Source organism: Hetaerina americana, unplaced genomic scaffold (genome assembly GCF_022747635.1).
Source record: "Hetaerina americana unplaced genomic scaffold, ioHetAmer1.1.p SCAF_56, whole genome shotgun sequence".
NCBI classification, from domain to species: Eukaryota; Metazoa; Arthropoda; class Insecta; order Odonata; family Calopterygidae; genus Hetaerina; species Hetaerina americana.
The window spans coordinates 2,507,801-2,533,985 of NW_027287161.1; the positions used below are offsets into that span (position 1 = coordinate 2,507,801).

General features: G+C 39.2%; 1 protein-coding gene across 2 annotated transcripts in view; it reads left to right on the plus strand.

Moving 5' to 3' along the window:
- The window catches only part of LOC139694816 (uncharacterized), a 259,914-nt gene that overhangs the window by 104,073 nt on the left and 129,656 nt on the right, over window positions 1-26,185 (plus strand). For both annotated transcript variants that reach the window (XM_071593333.1, XM_071593334.1), the window contains exon 2: window positions 3,002-3,048. The gene's annotated coding sequence lies outside the window, so the exon portion shown is untranslated. The remainder of the gene's footprint in view (window positions 1-3,001; window positions 3,049-26,185) is intronic.

Genomic DNA, 26,185 nt, shown 5'->3' on the forward strand with positions numbered 1-26,185 from the left:
GGGATTGAGGTTTCGAACACGGTGACGTCATTTTTTAGGCAAAGACGTCCGCGGCCATAGGTCACTCTAGGCTTGCCCCCGGCCCTCTCATTGTTACGTCAGCACACACTAAACACATGCATGCAAATTTGGAACAACATGGCCGTGAAAAGTGTAGAAACACTTGGTCTGTCCAATAAATATGCGAGCTGAAGCCACAAAAACTTTATTTTGCAAAATTTAGTCCCCATCGATTTTGTCCCCTTCAAAGTACTCTCCATTCGTTGCTATGCACTTATTCCATCTTCTTTTCCACCGTTTAAAGCACCCTTAGAAGTCCTCAGCAATTAGGCATTTTAGTTTTCTAATCGTTTCTTGCTTTATTGTGTCTTCCCAGTGATGTCCCCTCATCATATTTTTGCATTTTGGAGATAGGAAAAAGTCGCAGGGGGCGAGTCTATATCTGGCGAATATTCAATGCTGAATATGCACAATTTTTGCACACATTTTTTCAAAAACCCAAATGTTCGGTTAAAATAGTGTGCACTGTTGATTTTCCTAAATTCAGTTCATCAGCTATTATTCGAAAGAGTTTTTCGACGTTCGGTAAGGACAAGGAACCGCACACGATCAATGTTGTCGTCAACACAGGTGGTTGCGGGTCGTCTCCGCTTTGCATCATCCGTGGCGTCTCGTCGGCCATCTTTAAAACGCTTAATCCACTTGAAAACGGATGTTTTCTTCAGAGCATTATCACCGTAAACAGCTGTCAACATTTCAGTAATTCCTAGATAACTCTTGCCGTATTTCACCAAAAAACGTGATGTTGAGTCTTTGCTTCGTGATTTTGTCAATTTCCATTTTCGATAAACAGTAGAAACGAGGACAACATAAACTAACATAACTGGCACCATGCACGCACAGCTCGACGATCCCCCAAACTCAGGCGGCTGATTGGGTGTGGTGCAACTAGCGCCACTAGTAGGCTAAGCTATAGTCCGCGTCATGACCGCCAGATTGCACCAGTTCGCGCATACCACGCATATAATATTGACTATTTTTACGTGAGGGTTTACTCGAATTTTCGCCTTCCATTTCGGTTTGGTGACGACACTGAGAATCATGGGCTAAACTAGTGCCTGGGTGAATTTAACAACAGAGAATAATGAATTTCAGGGAAAGGAAACGATATAATCAGGGAATAAGATGGAATATGTAAGTAAGGCATCGAAAATAATCCCATTTTGCTATCTATCTACTATCGACAGCCATTAAGCAAATGAATTAAGGAAAAAGCACCACACTCTTTGCCCTTTCACGACTACGAGCAAAATGTGCATTGCACATCGAGTAACCGAGGGCAGTCTCTGGAGGAAATCGGAGGGATGATAGCATTCGCTCTTCATAGGACAGGAAGAGGAAAATCTTGTGACACACTCACTCATCCTTGTCTTCCTCTGCGTTTATTTCGACTTCGGCCTTTTCCTTCTTTGAGCGGAACCACTCCGATCAGCTGGTATTTATCACGGCCATTAAAGTGGATGTTTTTTTATTAGAAAACAAACTCTTCAATCGTTCGCCGCTTAAGGATGAATTGCCGCGCATCGCGTACACGTTTCAGAAAACGTAATTAAGGGTGGAAATCATCGCGCAGCGTTCTTTTGGGCTCTGCAACTTCTCGACGGACATCATTAATTCAAGATTATTAGTTTTGACGCCGATTGAAGAAACTTTTATCGAAATATTATTATTTTCCCTTTAGTTCTAATGAAAGTTTAGGTTTTATTGTTACAATGTTATCATGTACATCCAATAAAGAAATCATCTTACCTACTACCTAACCTACAACGACTTGTTTATATCATGTCTACGGTGGTTCGCTCACAAAGTGACCTAAAGTGGGCATTCAAAAATCGTGATGACATCACTGAAAGAATGGGTCATTTGAATGCCCCAAATACTCGAACAGTACCTGCCAAAGTCCAGGCTGGCTAGTCAAAGATTTTCTTCCCTCTTGCCACTAGACTGTATTTCAGCAACATCCATAAAGCAGTCTGCTCTACTACACTATGCCCAAGAGCCTGTGCGATTTTCTTAAGATTCGCATACATATTAAGTCTGGGCTTTATTTCAAGTGTCTGGAGAACGCGGATTCCCAAGTGCATATCTTGAGCATGGAGTAAGTGGGTTGAATCACCGCGGAAAAAGACACCCTAGCCCACACACGTGCAAGAAAGCGCTCCCGTGCCTTCTAACCCACTCGCCGCTCAAAGATCGACGCCGTCCATTTCCCCTCCCCCCCCCATCCCTCCCTCCCTCCCCCCATTCTGCCTTTCGCTGCCCTCTCTCGCATTCCTCCGACATGACAATCCCTTCTCTCTCTATTAGCGAGACGCTCAGGAAACATCTTTTGATTCAACACGCACCGGGTGGATTTTCGCCTCGTATAAGAGATAAGCGGCATTTCAGATGATTGCATCTAGGGTCCCGCAAGATAAATGGATCACCTCACCACGGTGCGAGGGCTTCAGGGAAAGGCCGGTGTTTTTGAATGAAGGAAACGGATTTGGGATTGGCTTAGGCAAACAAACGTGGACGGAAACTTAAGAGACCCTCAATGGGATTAAATACCAAATTCCTCCTCGCAAAAAAACATATTTAGTTAATGGGACGGTGGGTGAGAGACAAATACGAGATTAGGCTGAAAATAAATGCATACATGCTTGTAGAACACAAACAAAATGACCTTCAGAAGCACTCCTGGTGGCTTGTGGAAGTAACATTCCCCCTCAACACGCATGAGGAATGTTACTTCCACATACCACCAGGAGTGCTCCTGAAGGTCATTTTGTTTGTGGTCTGCAAGCATGTGCGCATTACTTTCCAGTCTACCCTGGTTTTTCTCATCAAAATGACTGTAAGGCAAACTTTCGAGTAGGAATAATGGTTCTTTTATCCTTAATCTTTTGTTTCAGTAATTTCTTTAAATGATGATAACAGCTCTTGAATTTTCTCATTACAGGTCGTGCCAGATTACAGTCCTATCGCCAAGAGCTTGAGCAGCCAAAGGTAAGAGTCTAAAATTCTTCCTATATTTCAACAGACGCAAAGGTTTTGCAAACACCCCAGTTGTTTTTTTATACTTATCCGTCTTTCCACACGGACACATTCAAATTCTAGCAATAATATCGACAATGTAAGTAATACTTCCAATTCGTCCGGTTCCATTTACATACCTATAGTTTTTAACAATAGGTTTAAGAACCATTTCGAATGACCGGAAGTCGTATGTGCGAACGATTTTTTTAATCGAAAGGTCAGGTAAACCGTCGTCAATTTTGATTTCTTTGCTTAGCTAACTAGTTTCCGTTAACCTTCATTCAGTTAATGAATAAAAATAGTTTATACTTCTTCTAACCTTCATATTAGGCTAAGCGAAAAATAAAATACTATTTAAATTTTAAATGTGCTTTTTATAAATGCACATAAGCATTATGTATCAAATAAATTTCTTCAATGACCAAGTCGGAAGTGTCTAATTTTACTAAAGTTGTGATCCAAAATATTTGCATAGCATCTGTCTTACCTCAACTGTCATTCTAGATGTGCTCGTGAAAAATACCTAATGAGATAATCTAAATTTTCATGATTAAAGACATTAGTATAAATTCCTTGTTTGCTTCAAGTGCCGTAATTAAAGGGAAACTCGCACGTTACACACTTAAATGATAGCAATTGATCTTTGATATTCTCACTTATTGTTCCCTTCTGTTCCTTTCTATTAATTAATGAAGTTTTCGATGTAGAATGAAGTTTCGTTGCATATACGCACTAGTACTTCATGTTTCAAACATAGAATTTTTAAGAATCACTGAATTTAATAATCGGTATGTTACAATGCTCTAATGTCGGAATCTACACCTGATTCCTTTCCAAATTAATAAATAGTTTTTTTGGGATATTTGATACCCGCTAGCGTAATGGTAATTATCTAAAGAGTATTTTTGAAATAAAGTGTTGGTATATAGCTGTTAGTTTAAATCACTTGAGATGATTTCAAGAGATACTTTTCACTGCGTACTTAGTTTAGACGCAGGTCAACCAAACTTTAATGGGCACCACTTTGCCAATTGTATGCTGTCAATCTTACAATTAGTTCCTCTGGGTTGTTGAGCCTCGTCCCAACTCTATCTTGGTAAATAAATGAGTGTAAACTACGTTATAAGGTATTACCAAAGGTCATGAGCCAATAAAAACAAAGGTCCGGTGACTCAACGACTCCCATCACCAATGAAAATGACATTCAGGGAACCCGAAATTCAATTTTGGATCGCAGCGCTCTTGAAATTAGGGACTCCGTAATAGATTCGGGGAATCGTCGATTTGTTTAGCCAACTTTTTGGCCCCCTCTCCACTACGGTCTAGTGACTAATCCCCACGGCTGTAAAATCTCCCCTCGGTTCAAGGGATGCTTAAGTGGATACCAAGGACGCAGAGCGTAAAGGGGAATATTCGCACAGCATGTGACCTAAAAAAGATTCTGGACCTAACTCTACCAAGTTAATTAGGATCGCAAAAAAAAACGAGCCAGCTCCCTAAAAAGTGTTTGGGAATGCCACTGTCATGTCCCAAGCGCGGAAAAATCTAGGATCTGAAGTATACAGTGTATTGATGTCTCAAGATGTGATAACCATCAAATCTGGCTTCGATAGAGTCGTTTGCATGACTGACTTCTTTTTCAATTATCTGGACGTCTGTTTGCATTGCGCCATTGTTAAAAAGAAACAATGAATGTCTTTGAAAAGGATAAATTGAGCTTATTAAGGCCTTTTCTAAGACTGACTATATTAAGTGATATTTTCTTTAGACGTAAGAGGGTTAAACCTTTACCACATTATTGCAACTTTTTAAAGGTATTTACGGCTTAAGGAAATATCATTTAATATAGTCAGCCAATGAATGTCTTGAATAGGTGCATTAAGGTTGATTTAATTTAGTATACAACTTATTTTGTCGCGTGCATGCCTAATGTGGCCATTCGTAAACTGTTGACGCAGAATGTTACAAACGTTACGTAGTATCACAAGCGAGGAAAATTGATTAACTCTTAACTTTGCGCATGATGAAATCTAAATTTTATGGCAATTTCCCGTCAAATGTGAAAATATATACATAGATAATACGCTAAACAAATGTTATTGTGCATTGAATAGTTTCATTAGCAAATAATGTTTAATCGGGGAAAACGTTATGGGATCTCGCACGAAATCATAAAAATTTGAAACATCCTCAATTAGTTAATTGGCAAATTAGCTACCTTAATACAATAGTATGTTATTCCCTAAACGATAGAACCACCTTGAAGGTGGTTTTAAGTGTTAAAGCTTTCGTGATCTTTTACTTGACGAATCGCCAAGCAAAAAATCCCTTCTTATCGGACATTCAATCGCATGCCCTGTCCAGCAGTATCCTTGACGGAGAGACGGCGAATTATCGCCACTTTGCATAAGACGTATGGCATGAATCTGATTCCATGCGTTGCCATAACTGATATTTCTGTGGAAGCCTTAGCTCCTCTAAAGGTCTGAAATGCCGAATTAGATTTCATTATTGCCGGCCCTCGCAATCATGATATCCCTAGCGCATCCGATACCCCTTCTCTCAAATGATGGCCGATGTACGATATGGCAAATTAAGATTATTTCCTTGAAGTCATCCGCTATGTTATTTTCTTCCAAGCAGAAACCTTTTCGCACACCAATATCATTAATCAGGCAAGAAGATCCCAGTCACCCCATCTTAAAAAGACCTCGATGAAGCTACCTTTCACCAAAAACTCTTATCTCAGAGAAATAAAGTTCAAAGCCATGCCCTTGGGAATATCCTTTACAGATTCACGGAAATTATCGCTCTGTGCCTCTAAAATAGTCTTCGTTGTCCACTCCCCATGCTTAGACACTACTCCTCACTTTGATCAACCTCTTCTTGTCCCAATAATCTTTAACTCCTTGAGTGCCTTTTTCAGTAGCGTATTTATGTATACACGACATGAGGCGAAGAATTGCACTAGGTAAAGAAGATCTCACAAGGAAGAGGGAGTCGATGACAGGGACTTTGATTAAGGCTGATAATAAAAGGCTAGTCAAAACTTTGAAATGGAGCGTAGTTTTGAATGGTGCGGAAACATGGTTACCTAAAACAGGGTGATAGAAGTACAGATAGACAGAAGGTGACAGAAGTACAGGCCTGTAGATTGGAGGCTTTTGAAATGTAGATGTGGTGGCGAAGTGAACTGAAAGGAATACAAATGAGGAAGTGCTTGGCATGGTGGGCGAAGAGAGGGGTTTGTTGGGAGAAATCCTATGGAGGCAGGAAAGATGGATGAAGGGCGTATTGGTCGGCAGTGGGATGTTGAAGACTGTAATAGAGGGGAGAATGTCAGGCAAACGAGGAAAGGGCAGGAGTAGGATACGTAGGCATGATGGACGGGATGAAAGGACGAGAGAAGTATTCTGAATTGAAGAAGGATTAGCTTTAATGTTGGATGTTAGGTTATGTTTTGTTAGGAGAGGCAAGGAAGTTGTCACTGCATCGTTTGGCAGCTTGCGCCCATCAAAAGCCTGCCTTAACCGGTTGATTACCGATAGTATTAATGCCTTCCCTTTCGCCCACATAGATTCACAACAGCCCAGAATGATTCACAACTTAAAATTCCTCCATTCTATGGAAAAAACGGAAACTTCCTACCAAACGATATCCATCCCTACTTTTCCTTTCATGTCCCTGTCCGCTCAACCCGCAAGAGTGATTTCCTGCACCTATCTAAATTTCGTCTTTCAATCTCCCAGCGATTTGGGTTCCATAGACTCCAGTATCATGCAAATTACTCTTCTCCATACACCCCTCCACTCCATCCCCTTCACTCCTTCACAGGGCGTATCAGAAATATCGCGGCCCCCTAATGCATATTGTATGTCTCAGTGTTTGGCATTCCAGCCTTTTCAATTTTTTATTTTAATTTTTTTCCTATTTTAATTCCACACTGCTTATTATTTTTTAAATATTTGATAAATAAGCAAATGTCTTGCGATCAAGTTTGACATCACTCTCCATGCTCATCAATCTATTTTCATCCGCTTAATGTGACCAAAATTGATGCTTAATCAGTTCATAAGATACATGGAAAAAGATATTCCAACTTTATGTTATCTAAAAGTAATTATTTAAATTCCATCAAATCAAGTACTTCAACAAATGTAAGCGTAAACTATCCGAAAGGCGTGAGGCATGGCAAACAAAATACTTATGACGGAAGGGAAAACTAGGGCAGGGATTGGAAAAGAAAAGAGGAAAAGCTGATATAATATTATGTGTAGGGAAATTTGTTTCTTAACTGAAATCGTCAATATTCATTTCCATTATTATTTGATAAAGAAATGACATCAAAATGTTTGCCGTGGAGGGAGAAACCATCGTTTCCGATAAAGCCACTAGTATGGTGATGGAGATTCGAATCCTTCATAAATCGAAACCTCCATAAACACCATAAAAAAGCGCTTAACGTGCTAAATTTAATTTGCGGCTTAATAGCTACGGAACACCTTTAGTTATTGGCGGCATGGCTTTCCACTATTATTCTATAGTCGACACACTATATTTTTTCGTAATTTATCAATGCAAAACTAATATTATGGTAACGAGATTTGACAAATATGTAGCCTAAGGGCTAAAAATTATATTCGTAATTTTTAACTTCCGCATGACCTTATTTCTCCAGAGTGAATGTAAAAATATGAGAGCTAAAAATATTACGCTGTTTGCGTAATAACATAAATGATTTTCGGTTGCATGACTTCACTACATCGATGCTTGGCCATTACTTAAGGAGGGTATCGGAATTAGTGGCTACATTCAAAATATTATATGTTTGTGCTTAAGCAACATGCATGTACACGAAATAATGGACACCAAAGTTAAACGCCTCAATAAAACGCCTCTCCCTCTATATAGTCTCGTGATTTTTTTCATTCAGAGTAGCTAGTGCCCACGCAATCGGTATATTTTCTTCAATCGTAGTCATCAATTCTCTTCCACTTTCGCATACCATCGGCGTGGGTTCAAGTGGCATTCCAGTAGCGATAGGCCAGTCCTAAGAAATTGGAAGTCCTCTTACTCGCCTACTCAATTCAAATATTGGCGCCCTAACCCCATCGGAAAAAGAAACTCAAGAGCCACTATCAGAATATATGACGAGAGCACTGAAAGTAGTGTAATTCTATCTTTCTATCGCATTTTTTACCTCTTCAAGAGAAAAACTAACACTTGTGCGCAAAAAGAGGTAAGGACGGGAGTATGGCGACAATCAGAGACCCATGGTGATTGGAGGACACGAGGAATAACACGCACCGCAGCATACAAGAGTCAGGAGCAGGACGCAAAGATGAAATGTCGATGACAATTGTGCCACAGAAATTAAGGGTAAGCCTGGAGAAAAAGATTGGGTATTGATGCCAGGAGGAATACTATCGTTTCCGTCGATTGAAAATCACCGAACAACTGCTATGCGCGAGACACTCAATTGTCATTGCGCTTCATGCATTTCATCCAGTGCTCTTGAAGGTGAATTTCTATTTTGTTCACAAAATTTGACGCATATGCTTGAACTTGTATGTCTCTCTACTTCTAATGTTATCAGACATCTTTTTCGATTGATCATCTTAAAAATTCGCTCTTCCATTTTTTTCCCAATGCCAAACCACACAGAATACTATTACAAAACAAGAGCACACACATCAAAGCTATAAAATCAAAAAATGAACATTTTAACAATTATTTTAGATACTACCGGCCACCCATACCATCATTAAAACTCTTTTTATTTTTTTCTCTAATATTCATCTCTCAAACCTGACATTTACGAGTATCTTATTAAAAAGAGTAGCACTCATAAAGGAATTCGTCTTGTGTATTAAGTCCACAGATTACAATTAACACAAGGCTATATACTTTACATTAAAACACTGAATGATTCGTATAATATTTTCAATTTAGACAAAATGGATGGTAATTTTTTTCTCATTTCGTTAGCATAATATAAATTTTATTCATTTATCTTAAATCTTTAGAAAAACCATGATATATTCATCGAGGTTAGAGTAGGAAGCTAATTATATCCTTAGGTTTTACAACGTGAGGTTCGCCGAAGAAAATTGCCCTCCTCTTGTTTTCCACATAGAGATGGAAAACGTATTCAAAGTTGAATCCTTTTATTATGCGTAAAAAAATAATGCGTTGGATGGAGCCAAGTGGATGGGCATTGCGGAGAAAATGGAATGGGGAGGTGAGAGGAAGACAGGGGACTACGATGGGTGTGTGTATGGGAGAATCAGACGGGAGGGGATGGGTGAGGAGACATCTTGAGGTTAAAAAGAACAGCGAGTGAGTCAGTAGGCGCGACAGTGGGACCGTGGGTAGGCGCCGGCGCCAAGTTCTTCGTCACGTATAACCGACGCGCCGAAACGTCTTGAAAGACGAAGGGCACAATTTTTTCTCATGACATGATCAGATCCGAAGAGATGGGGGTGGCCAACCGCCGAGAAATCGCAATGTTTTGCCTTCCGGTTACAGCAATCGCCCAAACCCCAGCCAAAGAAGGAGAATATCACCCCACGCGTCCCCATATCAAAAAGTGTGCCGCCGCCTTCTGTACGTATGTTTTTCCCCCTGCTGCCACTACTGCGTATTGCGTACGAGCTGCGACACTTCCAGGAATCGCTGGCGGGTTGCGCTTCGTGCACATGAACTCCATGCTTTCGTTTTCAAGATAATCCTAAACATTTAGGTGGGAAGGCCACCACTAACAATTGAAATGTCTTTAATCTAATGGAAAACAATTAACCGTTTATTGTTCTCAAAACAAAATAATGTAACTGTTAGGGCACTTCTGTTTTGTTGTCATATAAATGAGAGACAACAAAAGTTAAGTCAAATGCTCGTTACGTTACATCTTGAATCACAATGCAGAATAGCTATTTTTACACCTCTAATATTGAGTGTTTTCTTCTTTGACTCATTGATGACTACTTATAATGCAAGCGTTACGTCGCTGAGATCTTCTCGTAAACATGAATGCGGGCATAATCGGCAGAATATTAGGACTCGAGGTAACATCTTAAAGTAATTAAGCAATCATAAAGATTTAATAGAGAAATGGATCATGCGGCAATGTTTTCCCGAGTACAGAATCGCCGCTTGAAGCGGGTTTCACTCGACCCAAAAGCCATAGGACACGCGTTTCCGTGGGACAAATGACATGCTTGTGACAATGTCAACCATTTTTAATATAAAGTGATCAAAATTGAACTAAAGTAAAATTGCTTGGATGATAAAAGTACTACATTACCTTAACATGTAGCAAGTGAATATCCGCGTGAGTAGGTAGTGAAAAATTTTTTTTTCAACGCATACTGCACGACTAATCAAATTTAAATAATTGCTAAAAATTAAAATACCAGGAAAAGCATTCATTAGAAATGCATAAATACCAATGACCGTGGTATCCGAATGGGCAGCGAGTTCAGCCAATGACCGGAGGGTCTGGGTTCAAAGTCGGAACACTTAGATTCTCCTCGGGATACCCTCAGCTTGACTCAAGCGGCGTGACTTTTCTGGTACCATATCTGCCTCTGTAACTACGGATGGAAAGACGAAACTGACTGGCGTTCTGTGGTGACTGGATTTCATCCTCCATATGATCTGCAATGGGTCAGGCCCTTCCCTGACTTATCAAAGCAATTTTCTGATGGATAAATGTAGTTTATTTGATATTAATACTTTGAGTTAAGTCTTATTCAAAATTCGTTCTGAATGCACTAAAAGATGAATTTAGGTCCAGCCGTTCAAATTATGGCAGTTATCTTCTATGATGGTATCTCATATCCCGACAATAATGAAGACAGACAACTTGGAACAATTTGGCTCGACGCCGCTGAGAATTAAGATGTGATTGCTCTTATCTTAATTAAATAATCAAATTTCAATTAAGAGACGTGTTGACCGCGCATCTCATGAAGGTTCGGGATTGATAGTAAAAATATAGCCCTAGTTCGCTGTGTTAAATAGTAAAGCGTTTTAGCACATGTCATGTCATGGATAACATGGTATGCAATGAAAAATATTGTTTGCAAAATCCAGAATTTGCAGAAATTATCGGTGTCCTCTAATTGTGGCCATGTCTCACGATCAAATAGAAAGGTCCGGTTCACGTGCTGAGCCATTTTTCCGGTCCAGCTACGAAATAGTGGATTACACTTCACAGTCGCGAGACCAGAATCTGAAATAAATGTGAGATGGACGTGATCGTGCATCAAATGCTTCATAGAGAAAGTGAACATTGAAGTAATCACTGGTCTCTAAATTTAAACGGGTAAATATGAACATTATGTTCATCAAATGCGCTATGAATAGGTAATAGCAATGTGAAAGTTATGATGATCTCATACAGAATATTAGTGTATTAAATTAAAGGGACATTAGTAATATAATTTGTTATTAATACTCCTGAAGTCATTTCGGAAAGAGATAAGTCACACTTAAAATTATAAGCAATGCATACCGGTCTCACTCACAGATAATTTGGGTTTAAGGAATTTCTTTCAAGCTAATATGAGCGAAATACACGTAAAATACTAAAAAGAGACGTTTCAGGCGTGATATGGTGGAATGTCATAATTAATTTAAAATTGTTAATTGGCAATATTTCCCACAAAATAAAATTTAAAATTTTATTTTATTTTAATTTATTTTTAAGTTGAATTTTATTTTGTGGAAAATATTGCCAATTTTTAACTAACGTAAAATACTAGTTTGCTTTCTGTGAGTCAATATATTAAATTCTCGCGTTCAAATTCATTTTCCAATACCTTAAGCATTAAGTAAGTCGCTGAATTATTTTGTTAAAAAAAGGGAGCGAGGCTAAATGGTTTTAAGTTTTGTAGACTACATTTCTGCGATGTTGTCAAAACCAAAAGTAAAAATATTTCTTTGAGATTTGAATAATCTTTTATATCTATCCGCTAAGACAATTATGTGATCTTGAAATATTAGAAGCACAAATAAAAGAAAGATTACAGGCGCAAGGACCTGCGAGATTGAGTTTATTACGCACATGAATTGAGTGACGCGAATGGAAGTAGGCCATAAACGTGGAAGAGATGGTAGATTACCGGGAAGGAGGCAGTGGGTGGAAGTGAGTTAATTAAAGGCTCTCTTCAGCGCTGGTCTCTTCTTGCTTCATGCATCTACTTGGTCATTAATATATGTATGTATATATGCTACAGCAAGAAAACTTTTTTGAGGAATTCATGAATTGCTGAATGATATATACATATAAATTTTGATTCCATTAACTACAAATATTTTATGAATCATGTTTGCAGCAGAAGATCAGTGTCACAAAGTTGCGTGTTCTATGATATTCGCGGACGCCACATTTAGTTCTTTTAATATTATTCCGCTTTCAAGTAGAATAAATTAATTAAAACTTTTATTATCAATTAAAACATTTAGAGAATTTTATAAAATTTTCAATTAAAATATATTTTGCTGAAGTCAAGCACAGAAAATTATTAATGTATTTTATTTTTAAAATATTGTCGTTTATTCTTTTTAGATGCAAATAAAATACTTCAAGTGTCTATTTTCATTTATTTTATGTATTTCAATGGTTAAATACCAATTATAAGTCTTTAATTGGCAGTTTTGAATGTGAATAGATTCAAAGGACCAAGGATTCAATGATTACAAAAAAAGGGAAATGTATTTTTTTAATGTCGATCGTGTTCAGAGAGCATTCACAATAATAGTAATGTGTATTTAAATGTAATTAATTTAAAATCATTATAAATAACCTATTTGTATCTCTATTAAATGACAGAACTAATTCATATGAAATAATTCTGTTTGTTGGCCAAAGTTATGGGAGGCAGCCGGCTCTAGAGGACTCGAAAACTGCAATTAAAAATCTACTAGTCAGATAATTAATCTCACATGTCATAGGGCTGAACATCGTGAGGTTCTGTTTGCGGGGGAGAAGGGGGGGGGAACTCTCTCTCTCTCTCCTCCGCTCCCAACGCCCCAACCGAATCTGCCTTCATAGCATGATAGAACACGTGACCACTGACGATACCAGTCGCCCATAGCAATGAGAAGTATGAAAATGAAAGTGCAGCTTGATACACATGTACGTTTATATGTAATCCGCTGTGTAACGTGTTAGAAAATACGAATAACGTTCATAAATATAATCTAAAGGTTTATTTACGTTTCTCTTGGGTTGATCTATATATTAAACATTCGATTTGAATAAGATTCGCTAATTGTGCCCCCAATTGGAACGAAATGAATAAATGTAAATGCAGTAATTTACCTTTTTAAATTTGTTTTAAATTACGCCACAATAAGGTTAGAGAAAAAAATCATATATTAATTTAGAACACATCAAATCGGAAGCGATTTTCATTTAAATCGTTGGTTCAAAGTCAGTACTAAAGGGGACTGGAGGCAAGAAAAAAATTTAATTCTTGCATATATATTCAATTTTCTTCTTGTAACGCATTCATATCAATAAAATCATTCTCGAACGCGTCCAAGTCATTCAATTAGGTTGCCTATTCTATCTCGCGAGAATTAATATGCAATGATGGACTGGGATATATATATATATATATATATATATATATATATATATATATATATATATATATATATATATAAATTTATATATATATATATATATATATATAAATAAAAAAGTGAAGTGTTGAATAAAAATCTTGGACAGCAGCAAACAATATAAGAACACATAAAAAGTTTTAGCCTTCTCTAAAATACGATAAAAGCCATAGTATATGAGCCACAAGGTTATAATATTTCTCATAAATCGCCCGTTCATCAACTTCACTCTCCGGCGATGATTACGATTGGTGGATTTGGCAATTTGAATGCCGGCAGAGGAACAACGTAAAGGGCTTAAAGAACTGGTAAATTCTCAATCGAGTTTTCCAGCTGAAATTAAAAGCGTTTGCGTTTAGCCACCACCACATACTCTCACCGGTGCCTCCCTTCGACTGGAAACAATGGCCCAACTCCCATTACGGCCAAGTGAGACGTTGTTGCATCAATCCACCATTCTCTTAGCATCTTCGCTGCCTCAGCACGTCTGACCAAACGAAAAGCGACGCTTTTTCGTTCGCCGTTCAACCGCTGTCGGACGAGTTGATTGGAGGGCTGGAGACGAGATGGAAGGTGCCTAATGAGCTTAACTTCCTGGCAAGTGAGTAACCCCGGGGAAATGGAGGTCTTCCTTCGAACATCCCTTCCTCCATCACCAGTGAGTCAGCTCCCTCTCCCGTGCCCAAATATTGTTCTCCAAACTGGGAGCGTCCCGTGACAGGCCTTATCTGAATAATTCTTCACCTGCGGGCAGCCCTTTTGATCCACTCACAAAATCCTTCGGGGGAAGAGAAATCTTTGATGATTTCTACTATAATGAATGCCAAACCAATGATTTATATTTCCGCCTATAAATACTCCACCGTGCAACGCCTTGAGTCTTTATCGTGGTTAGTGTATCTTTCCGTCGATAAAATGATTCCAGTTCGTCATGCATTTATATTTAAGCATAAAATCAAACGATGATCAAATGTGTACTAATAAATAAATAAAAATATTTCAAGAGTCAATTAACAAAAACACTAATTTGAGATACCGAGATTTATGATACCGATTTATTGTCCAGCTAGACATTTGCTTTCTCTAAATTTATTGATATCATCCATCTCATACTTATGAGAGGCTGGCACTCGAAGACTTCATTAAAATCAGCATGAGCAGCGGGTTGCCAAGATAGTTGCACCCACGCCAATAAATTGACCCCAAGTCTCTACTTTCTTGTTCAATATATTCCCTCCTCTAGGCAACGTACTTAAGGGCGTGGAGCAACCCTGAAGAAACATAACCATTGCTTATATTTATTACGCTGGTGTGGCCGGAAACATTATTCTAACGCGTTACACACTGGATTACATGCATACGTACATACTTGTATCAATTTTCACTTTTTCAAACCTGATTCCCATAATTTTGTCGGCCCCGCTGGCGGCGGGGTAACGTCCTCTTCTGCCAAGCCAGAGGTCGCGGGTTCGACACCCGCCTAGGTGGTTTATCCTCCACCTAGGGGGTTCGGTGTATTTAATTGTCAAATTTTTACATCAATGTTCAAAGTCTGATGCAAAGGTCCACATGCTGTTTTCGGACTAATGCAAAATAAGTAAATAGATAAACTAACATTCCCCTGTTCGCATATTGGTCACTTATTATGCTACTTGTATGAATGCCACCCAAAGCGAGTAAGTATGAAGGCCAAAGTCTCCAAAAATTAAATATACGGAGGTTCGCCTTCTGATGAGATTCCTATTTTCCTGAAATGCACTTCACTGACGCACTTATTCAAAATAAGAGGATGCGAAAGGGAACTCGCACGCATCTCTCTCCACGAAATCGGGAAGGTACACTCCTTTATATCAGCTTATTTTTCTGGGAGGACTTTGAATTTTAACCAATTGGGAAACGTGGGAATAGACAAAACAATAGCAGTTGTATTTTGACGTTTGGTTTTCAGCCGCATTAGGCCATTTCATTTCTCTATCGCAACCATAAACACTTTTTCACGACGATGCTGATCCGTGCCCAATGCGTGAGTCTAGTCCGTTATTTTCTTTTTGATGCCACAACAGAAAATCCCAAATATATTTTTCTGAGATTAGACCTTCGCCACTATACCAGTCGTTCACATCGCATAAATCAGGACCGATTCGTATGACATCAGCAAAGGATAGTATCCCAGCAAACGTAACCTCATGGAATTTACCAATACCCTCGTATATATTCAAGGTCCAACATTTTCCCTTTGACCTGAGTTCTTCCCCCGTCGATTCAACCATTCAGTTCCTCTCAGAAGTCTCTTGGAAGGTATTCCTCGTTCCATCATTTCATTGACTTCCATCTGAAGATATTTATTCATTCCCGGTGTGCTTCATGCTTTTCTAAATTATTTGTCCTTTTGAAATTGAGATAGGCAGAAGTAGAATGAGAGTTTTTATTGGAAGCGACCGACAGTTGAGGTCATTTACGCCATTAGGGATGGATGGCAAAGGGTGAAGGATGAAGGATGGAAACCCGGCCTCGGCAATAGCCCACTCGTAACGCCAAGGGGTCCGCAGTTAAACGTCCCATCCGACCAACGGCATACTCACTCAAATTGCCCTCCACAAGGTACCTCAAGTAGGGATCCGAATTCAAACCCGGGGCCCCTCTGTGTGGGAAGCCAGTACGTCAGGCACCGCACCATCCCTATCCCCAGCAGAAGTAGTCGTGGATTGTAAGCGTACGACTATTTAGGCCCCAGAACACACGGGCTCGACTCAAATTGACCACTCTAATCTGGTCTTCGCCGGTAATGTGAAGAACGGATTTCTCCCAGTTTCTCCTGTTTTTATGTGGGAACGCATCATCGTCCTTCCAATCGCCTATCAACAATCAGCCCTTAGCGCTCGGCATGTCGCATGCCTGAGAAAGCAAAACAGTAGCGCTCCTCCCAAAATAAATACCAAGGACGCAGGCCCATCGGCATATTGGCCTCGCCACCGCTTAAAGCTTCTTCTAAATTAAAGATTTCCGCAAATGTAAAAATCAAGTGCTTTCCACTCCCACATCGCCATCCGCTTCCCCGCCCGCCCATGTCGCCAGGGGACTCGGCCAGCACCGGAAGGGGTGCCGCCTCCAGAGGTGCATTCTGGGTCACTCTCTCTCTCTCCCCCTCCCTCGTTCCCGCGCGGAGAGGGCATTCATGTGGGCCCCGGGATCTCTGCCGCCGGAATCTCAACCTTCTGCAAGACCCGATCGCAGCCGCCCCACCCCGCCTCCGCACCCAGCCCACTTCCCGCCTTCCGTGCCACCCTCTACCACCCCCCCCCATCCACCCCCCATCCACCCCCTCATCTACCCCCTCCTCCCCCCATCCACCCCCTCCACGTCTCGCACGGAGCGCCAAGGAGCAAGCAAGAGGCGCGGGAGTATCGGTAGGCCACGAGCGGACTGACCTGCGGGAACGGTCACGCATTTTGGCTCACGGGATGAACCCCAATGAACGACAACCGTTAATAACTACTGCCGTGGAATGTACACTGCACTGGCTCCAAGGGCATGCCTGAAAGTCGCAAAACAGCGGCTGAAAACATTAAATGGCGTCTTAATGCATTATCACCGAGAGAGAGATGATTCTACTATTCTGAGGCTGTTTAAGCATTATGTGGGTGTCCAATGCGATTCGATCACAAAACCAATGCAAACGATCAACAGAAACAGATGAACCTGAGATCGGTCGCCATTTTTGGAGCGGCGGAATATATTATAATTATTATGAAAAGGCCTTGAGAGTTTATTCAAGTAGTGTCAGTGAACTAATGCTGTTTAATATGGATGATAGCATACTCGACAGGAGAAAGCATGTAAAAGGTTTCCCAAAATTCAAACATTTTGTCAATGCGTCGCAGAGGAAATATGTGAAAAGAGCTGATTGTATTTGGCCGGAAATAACTGCGAGACCGTTTATTTCCTGATCTGCGTAATTCTCTTTATTAATATTGACCTACAAAATCTGTCATTTTAACCGAAGAAACTAGCCAAGAGTTTACCAAAACAGTCGGTCCAAAAAGAGTAGGGTGTAATCACAACCACGAAGTAAAAAGAAATTAATAAAAATTGACGTTCAAAGAAAATTTCTTGTACATAATCACACAATCAAAAAACCATCATTAAGGTTCTCCTCCTTAAACTCCACCAATAAATCATCAATCTCATGTTTCAATGCATCCATATCATAATTACATTGGCCAACATCTCAAATAATGTTCTAAAAAAATCTCAATATATGTATATACCGGTATGATCTCAATATCCGGTTTTCAGATAATATTTAATGCGTTTGGCACAATCTAACATTGGAAAATCACCGTGTTCAACTCCTCACGGTTCATTGATTTAAACCTAAACTTTTTCAATAAATATTATTCCAAGCTCTTGCCATACAATTTCAAAAGCATTTCATCAGTGCAACCATGATATATTACATCAACATGTATTTTAACAGCTAATTCATCTTATATGCTCACATGAAATCGCAAGTGTTTCATATATGATAACATAAATTTTAGATTCTCTATTAGTATTAATTGAAGTATAGAAAGAAATACAACAAAACTTGTTATTTTCGGATTCAGTTTCCATAATATTAGTTCTTCGCGATGCATCGCTGATCCATTGCGACGCAGCATTTCATGATAACCTCTCAGATGCATTCAGAAGTCCTTTAACTTCTATTTGTACGCGCGGCTCATGCCAGGATGATTACTTGAAATGCAGCAATTACTGTTTCTAAGTTGACTTAAAGAAACATACTTACGCGTTCATATTCTGAGCTTGAAATATATCCGGGCTAGACCGAGTGGTTTTCTTATTACACCGATGGACTCGGACGGGAGTTCAAACACGAGACTGACCTCTTCTCGACTCCGGGAATGATAAATTACTCAGATCACGGTGTGCGTGCGCGCGCGTCTGAAGGTCGTTGGCACAGTTCAAAACCTGGGTCCAAAACACCCAGGTGGGATGATGTATGCTACTAATATTAGCTATAGCCGAATGCAAAACTTTGTAAGGCTATGTGAAATAAAATTTCAAACAGCCAAGAATGGATTTGGCATATTTTTCAGCGAAACTGGAACTAGCTTCCGACAAAAATACGAATGTGCGAAGACAAATATCATCCTTTTTGGATGGCATTTAGTTAAATTTCCAGGGCGGAATATTTTATCGTGTACATATGAAGTTGCAAATTCCGTCTGAATGGTTGTGTGGGTGATATGATATGATTCCAGGTCTGAATCAAAGCTTAACATTTCACAGAATTTTCAGATCGAACTGAAACCATACATAAAATACGAAATCCCCAAATTCTAGACAGGGTTTCGACTTCAAAAATAAATTCTCACTCGATTGGAAATCATTGGAAAAAATAAAATTTTCTAGGCATCCATTTTTTTCCATCCTTTAAAATACAAATGAATTTGTTTCGATTAGTGGATCTAGTAAATACAACGCCTACACTTACGTGTATGACCTTTCTTATATGTTGCCATCATTTACCCTCTTCAAAACTCAACAGTTAGTACGTTAAAAGGATTTCTTTCGTGAACAATATATTCTTGGATACAGAGCACTTCTAATTCATAATTATATATTTCTCCATTTGAAATGGTTGATGATTGTGAATTTAATTGTGTGTGGGTCGCGGTAGCCCAGGGGGATAAGTTATGTGATTTTTCGGGTACCAGATCTTCCTGGGCACATAAAACATAACCGGCACAGGGAAAGGAACTGGCCCCCCTCCCTGATGTGTGAATTTCACACGCCGTCGGGCTTAGTACTGGGTGAACTCTACCATCATCTACATCAGAAACCGACCTTCGGGTCGATGAACCCTCTCTCGATATGTATAAAGGCTCTCGACGGCTGTGTTTATTGTTTTTATGTATATGTATTTATTCATGAAAATGCATTCAAAAATACAAGGAAAAGTTAAGGCCGTATCTATGTGAATGAATATATATATATATATATATATATATATATATATATATATTATATATATATATATATATATATATATATATATATATATATATATATATATATATATACACCTAGATACGGATATCCTTTTTCCTCATATTTTTGGTTGCTGGATGACTCCATACAGGTATATGCATACTCCTGTAAATGATATTTTTACTACGTTTTGGAATGTATACGCAGCTATTAAATCTACTTAATTTCACTTTTATCATGAATCCTTCAAATTATTTTTTAAATAATTTATGAAAATGCTGCAATACTAAACATTTAGCGTGTCGGACATTCCGAGCGTCGAGAATCCAAAATCCCTCTTCCCGAATCTCTGATCACTCCCGTGACGCATTCGTGTTCTTCAACTCGGCTTAACACAACTGTCCCCGCTTCAAATAAGTTACCCGACTAACAAAACCAATCGTCGGTGCCCCTGTGGGAGCACTTAGACTAATGGTGCGAGGCATCTGCCTCCCACCTACAGCAAACTGTGTCCGCTCGGGCTTCCTGCAGGTACTCGCCCAAGTTCGTTTGAACTGATAAACAACGATGTCCTAACAATACACGATGTGAATCCAAAATGAGGAAAAAGTCGGTCAAAATGAATCGTCACATCACTAGATCGGTGAAAGTGGGTTTATTTTCCATGTAAGGAACGAGAAAATATCTTCGGCGAACGAAAAAACTCACTCGTAGCAGAAAACGGTGACAAAAAGGCGCGCCTTGGACGCTTTCCGGTTTATTCAGAGCGAAGATCTTTTGTCGAATACTTCATGGATGGGATGGCGTCATTATATCTACGAGTAACCTTAAGGGAACTTATTGAAATGTAATGAAATAATTGACTTTGTAATTCCACACACAAAGTGTGTGGAATTACAAAGTCAATTATTTCATTACATTTCAATATGTTATGCAAATTCCACAAAGTTACGCCTGAGACAACAAATTTTCTTAAGGGAACTTCTTGGGTGTGTGGCAAGGGTAATTTCTTACCCAGGCGTCCGCATGGAATAATAATTGCAACAGAATTAGGAACTAGAGAAGAACTTATAAAACCATAATTAAAACTGAATATGTCTTTTTATGAAGGCGAAATATTGTGTTTATATTTTTTTATTAGTACCCTTTTAAGTGACCCGACCTCTAGTTAGGGTGTGGCTGACGTCAGGATTCTGGGGTTTGTCTTTCCTGAGAGACAAAGCCCAACCTAGGCAAAAGATAAAGTTTTCCTAGTCCTAAGTTGCACCCAAGTCTAGCATTCACAGCTATTGTGAATCTCTTCACGATTCCTCATAATCCTAGTTTCGAGGAATCTCCACCTTAAACAAGAGGGTTTTCATTGGATGATGCTGCTTACTTTTTCTCAGTTAGAGAATGCCGAAGTTATTGTCAAACGACCCAGCACGGCACGTTTAACCGCTTAATGACGGTTGGTACGTTGCTTATTGAGTTCGATTTCATTACTCTGATGATGTCTACACAGGCATATGGATCACGTTTACAGGAAAGAAACAGTAAAGGATCAGTAGCGTAGAAAACTTGCTGAACGCAGGGATATCAGTGTCGTAATCATCCCACGGCGAGATGAAATAAGATCAGCATAAAGAGAGGCAAATGAAACCTTCGTGAATTCCACGATATTTGTACTCAATGCGTTCGATTTCGTCGAAAAGCCGACATCCTCAGGCGCAGAACACAGGTAGTTCAGCGAATATACTCGCCCTGATGTGAGAGCATATTCTCTGCAGACTCCGGGGGCGGCGGGGTAATGTTCTCGCCTACCCACTCGGAGGTGATGGGTTCGATTCCCACCGAAGTGGGTTTTTCTTCTCCAAGGATTTCGGATATTGTCTTCAAAGTTATGTTTAAGGGTTGGGTGGAAGAAGACATTATTTAATCTCAATCTCGCCCCAAAAAAGACGTCAAATATATAATTTAATGGAGGAAAGAATAAAATAATAATAAAATTTATCAGGAGCAGCAGGAGACATTATTGCAACTTTCATGCCTGATATCTCCTATAACTCATTGCATCGATGATCGAATTGCAATGTTCGGGGTCAAGCTTATAAATATTTCATTCTCTTTCGATATTAACGCCCGTTCTCCGCATTCAGGTTCTTTAAAAAAAGTTCTGGTTTTTTTTAAGTGCAGAAATTCGTCGCGCTATGCCCGCAACTCCTCGCAGACGTCATTACGATTGTCGGGCGCAAGAGTTGGCTAATCCGAGGTACGCTGCATTTCTCCTTTAACGTTCGTCACATTGTCTTTCAATCATTTGGCATTGTCGTGCCAAAGCTCTGCTGTAACTGCAGTGATTGGATCCACCGCTATCATTGCACCGCATCGGGCGTGTCAGCCCTCAAATCCAAAATGGATCATGCCTAACGTTCAAAGCGAGGTTAGCCGAACCCGAGAAATTTCCAGGGTACAAATACTTGGAAGTACAATAAAAAATATCATACGATAATTAAAAGCATGTATTTACGAAGATCAATCTCGTATATGACGTAATGTAACGACTCAATTATGCATAAACTCAAATAGGCTTCACTAATCAGACAGCCGTCAGAAGAATCTAAGTTTTTGCTATGTCTAAGAATATAGCCTCAACTTCTTTTTACAATACATTCTCTTGGATGGAAAGAATTTCAGTGCTAGAAACTGTTGAATAAAATTTGAATGAACTTCATTTACAGTAGGTGTAATTTGAGTGGTTAAGGCGAATAGAAACGAGAAAATTAGAATTAATTACTGACTGGAAACTGAGTGAATTTGAAAGCCTCTAGATGTGTACACTCCTCGTATGTGGAGAAGCGCAGCATGAAACTTTGCTCAAGAATTATCTAAAAGGCATTTATGCAATATCTATTGTAATTATCTATCTACATATAATTATATATATACATATAATTATATATATACATATATATACATATATATATACATATATATATACATATATATATATATATATATATATATATATATATATGAATTTAAAAATATACGTATAGGATACTGATGAGTCATACTGCTTAAGGGTATCTAAGGATGTTAAATTTAAAGTTCCTGTTAAAATAGAGGCAATTAGTGAGTAAACAACGTGCGTATTCTTATCAAGAATGGAGTTGGGCCACTTTCAAAATTAACAGCCAGATTCAATATAAAATTCGAAGGTGCCCAAGTCCATTCAACATAATTTAAGATGTTTCAAATTGAAAAAATAACACTGAATTTGTTTTACATATCTTGAAAACAGTTCGGAAACATAATTTATGCGATTCAAAACATTTTTTAATCGCAGAAAACAATTTTTTAATTATTAAATTACAATCTACCGGTTAAGGTAGGTTTATGGATGGACACAACTACCAAACAAACATTTTATTACTCCTAACAAAACACAAAATCCATCATCTTACTCTTATATCAGGTCCCTCTTCATCTATGAGTACTTTCTTCCTCCCTTCATCCCGTCCAACATCCCTATCCTGTTCCTTCCCTTTCCTCTTTTGCCTAACATTCTCCCCTCTATCACAGTCTTCAACATCCCACTGCCGGTCAACACCCCCTTCATCCACTTTTCCTGCCTCCGTAGGATTTCTCCCAACAAACTTCTCTCTTCGCCCACCATACCAAGTACTTCCTCGTTTGTTTTCTTCTCTGTCCATTTCACCTTCTCCATTCTTCTCCACACCCACATTTCAAAAGCCTCCAGTCTACGTCTATCCTCCTGCTTCAATGACCACGTTTCCGCGCCGCACATAGCCCCGCTCCATATCAAAGTTTTTACGAGTCTTTTGTTAACATCCTTACTCAACGTCCCTGTCATCAACTCCCTCCTCCTTGTGAAAGCCTCTTTGCCTAGCGCAATTCTTCTCCTTACGTCCCTACTACTTTGACCGTGTTGGTCCAAAACACTACCGAGATACGTAAACTGTTCTACCTGCTCTAGTTTTTTCTAGCTGATTATGGTAGTCTTAAATGGAAATCATGTTCTTCGGTGAGTTTATTCTTTTCTTCATCATTATTCGATGCTTTAATTTTAATGTTTAATGAGTCGCACTTTTGGCATGTATCTTTGCGCGGTTGGTGGAAATGTAAATCAAAATCTTTTTTTTTTTTAATTTTCCTATAAGTCCACTCATTAACGGCTTTTATTCCATTTTCCTCGCAGTGAATCTCGTATAAATTAAACATTTTCCTGAAAGCTAGATCTGGATGTAGTTATCTTCCATTAGGATTATGAGATATGGTATAATGGGATTCAAAATTAGGGAAACTTTTAATATGGTTTTGAACGTGCTTTTTCGCTTCTCCAGATAATTGTCTTCATGATCCAACCATCCTCCCACGTATATCATTGCCCACATTTGCAGAGTTTAGTACTCGTTTTAAGAGTCCTTCGCTTTCTTTAAAAGTAACAAAAGTAAAGGAACTGCCCCCCTACCATGATGTGTGAATTTCACACGCCGTCGGGCTATATGGGTATATATATATATATATATAAAATTATATAACATATATAAAATTATATAACATATATAAAATATATATACACATATATATACATATATATATATACATATATATATACATATATATATACATATACTACCTTGATCAAAAATTTCCCGGAATTTATTCAGAAAATTAAAAATACAAGTTTATTCATCTAAATCTATATTGTCCCCTTCAAAGTAATCCCCATCGACTGCAACACACTTATGCCAGCGCTTGATCCAATCCTCGAAACATTTTTTATATTCGGTTTTCGGTATGTCCATCAGTGCTTCCTGCGATTTTTCCATTACTTCCTCTCGGCTGCTAAAACGCGTTCCCCGTAATGGTTTTTTAACTCGATTGAACAGAAAGAAGTCACAGGGAGCCAAATCAGGTGAATTCGGTGGCTGTTGGATGGTATTTGTTGCATTTTTCGTCAAAAAATTATGAATAATGATAGCACTGTGCGACGGTGCGTTATCATGGTGCAAAATCCACGAGTTTTCTGCCCACATTTCTGGTCTCTTTCGGAGAATTGCTTCACGCAAACGTCTCATAGCGCCCAAATAATACTCTTTGTTTACTGTCTGGCCTTCTGGCAAAAATTCATGATGCACTACACCGTTGTAATCCATGAAAACCGTCAGCATTGCCTTCTTTTGTGACTGAAAACGACGTGGTTTTTTTGGTCTCGGCTCATTTGGTGAACGCCATTCACTTGCCTGATGTCTGGATTGCGTGTCGTACTCATAAACCCACGTCTCGTCTCCAGTAATGATCCTTTTGATGAATGTGGGATCGGATTCAGCCTCGCAAATCATGTCTTTTGCGACGTCAACACGGTCTCTTTTTTGCATGAAATTGAGGTCTTTTGGCACCAACTTTGCTGCTACACGACGGAAACCCAAATCATTAAACACAATGTCTTGGGCGGATCCATAGGCAATGTTCAAGTCCTCCGCTATTTCTCTGATGGTTAATTTGCGGTTATTGACCAACATTTCTTTTACTTTATCAATTTTTTCACCGACTCTCGATGTCGATGGTCTGCCACTGCGTTCATCATCTTCGATTGACTCACGACCACTTCTGAACCGCTCGTGCCACTGGTAAACGACCGTTTTTTTTAGAGAATCGTTGCCGAAACACTTTTCCAACATTTCCAACGTCCGTGCGCCACTAAATCCGTTTTTTACGCAAAATTTAATACAAGTTCGTTGTTGCAAATTTAAATCCATTTCTGAAATTGTAAAAAATCGCCAACACACACAGAGATAGATGTACTCTTGGCTACGTAACTTTTGCAAATGTCAAGTTATGCCCTAAGATTTAAAGGGAATATCAACAACAGATGTACCAATTTAACAAAAAAAAACAGAACTCAAATCGGAACGATGGGAGCGCCACACGGTGGTTATTCCGGGAACTTTTTGATCAAGGTAGTATATATATATGTATATATATAGATAGATACATACAATTCCCGACTAGGGGGTTTTTCCTCCACCTAGGGTCTGGGTGTATTTAATTGCCAAATTGTTATATTAATGTTCAATTTCGGATGTAAAGGTCGAATTGCTATTTTACGGAATAATGCAAAATAAATAGATAAATATTTAGTCTAATATTTTGGGATATGTTGTCGACAAATTTTATAAAAATCCACTTTACCATGGGGATCGAGATGGTGCGGGGGCTAACGTACTGGCTTCCCACCCTGAGGGCACGGGTTCAAATCCCGGCGGTGTTGAATATTTTTCAGAGGTATCTCGATCCCTACTTGAGGTGCTTTGTGGAGGGCACTTTGAGTGAGTACGCCGTCCGTCGGATGGGACGTTAAACTGCGGACCCCTTGGCGCCTTTCGTAAAGAGTAGGCTAATGCCGACGCCGGGTTTCTCTCCACCCTTCATCCTTTCCTGTCCATCCCCTATGGCGCAAATGACCTTAGCTGTC